Consider the following 1,526-nt stretch of genomic DNA (forward strand, 5'->3'; position numbering starts at 1 on the left):
CGGTTATTAGGATGATAGGTGGCTGGCACTGGTTGCTGTGATCACTAGAAGTTGCTCACGAACTGAGCTGATTCACTAGAATTTGCGCACTGATCAGTCTCATGGGCACCAACACAAAGCTCACAGACACTAGTGATTTGATTAACTCCATAATTTTCCAAAGTGTCCACCTTCATTGTCAAAGCCTTAAGTTGGGCAGCGACAACAGTTGCTGCATCCAACTCCAGAATTCCTGCTACTTTTCCCTGAGTCAGTCTCTGGGAAGAATTCTGGTACTCATTAGCATCCATCAGTTCAATAAGTTCATAAGCTTCATCGTAGCTCTTAGCCCACAAGGCTCCTCCTGATGCTGCATCAAGCATGGGTCTAGAAGTAGGACCCAATACATTGTAGAAACAATTAATAATCATCCAATCAGGCATGCCATGGTGTGGGCACTTCCTTAGCATCTTCTTATATCGATCCCAAGCCTCACACAGAGATTCTCTAGTTTGTTGAGCAAACTGAGTAAGAGCATTCCTGATTGCGGAAGTCTTCACCATGAGGAAGAATTTAGTATGAAACTTTTGAGCAAGATCTTCCCAAGTTGTGATAGACCCTGCTGGTAGAGAGTGTAACCAGCACTTAGCCTTGTCCCTCAGAGAGAATGGGATGAGACGTAGCTTGATAGCATCTTCAGTCATATCATTGAATTTAAAAGGGTCGCAAATCTTGATGAAATCCCTGATGTGAATGTTGGGGTCTTCAGTTGGAGAACCCCCAAACTGAACTGAGTTCTGTATCATCTGGATCGTGCTTGACTTGATCGCAAAAGTGTTAGCCCTGATGGCTGGTCTGATGATGCTAGACTGAATGTCATTAATCTTAGGCTTAGAATAGTCCATCAAAGCCTTCAGATTTTCTGCTTGATCACCCATAGCTACTACAATTGGCTCTTCAACTTTCTCTTCTTCCTCTAACTTCTCTTTATCCTCAAAAACTTCCCTACGAACTACCACAAGTTCTTCCTCGGCTTTATCCAGTGTTCTCTTACGAGTACGCGAACGCGTATGCATACACCCTCGCTAGAGTACCTGAAACCAGACAAGGAACAAATAAGTAACAATGTTCGAGTCAATGAATTTATCGACCACTGATGGAAAGCACATAAACTATGAATTAACACTGCAGTCCCCGGCAGCAGTGCCAAAAACTTGTTAGTCACTAAACACGCGCTAATAATACACGCAAGTATACGAGTTCGCAAGTAGTATAGAATATTTTCTAGTTCGTTCCCACAGAGATTGTATTGGTTAACTATTTAATTTACGCACCTAAGCAACAATGTATGGTTTTTATCCAATACTAAGACGAATAACAAATTGAGATTGTTTATAACTAAGAATTAACTAATAATTATAACTACGAGAATAAGATTAACTGAATTAATATATATGACAAACATGGGATTCTAACTTCATTAAATACTTCATTCAATAGCCTTATTATTCTTAACCTTAGCATGAAATGGTGATGATACTAATCAG

General features: G+C 40.4%; 1 non-coding gene across 1 annotated transcript; it reads left to right on the plus strand.

Annotated features, from left to right (window-relative positions):
• The first annotated feature begins 420 nt into the window (after positions 1 to 420).
• On the plus strand, positions 421 to 527 carry LOC141676265 (small nucleolar RNA R71). The gene has a single exon (XR_012556863.1). It is a non-coding gene; the product is annotated as a small nucleolar RNA R71 (small nucleolar RNA).
• Positions 528 to 1,526: the final 999 nt, after the last annotated feature.

Source organism: Apium graveolens, chromosome 7 (genome assembly GCF_009905375.1).
Source record: "Apium graveolens cultivar Ventura chromosome 7, ASM990537v1, whole genome shotgun sequence".
NCBI classification, from domain to species: domain Eukaryota; kingdom Viridiplantae; phylum Streptophyta; class Magnoliopsida; order Apiales; family Apiaceae; genus Apium; species Apium graveolens.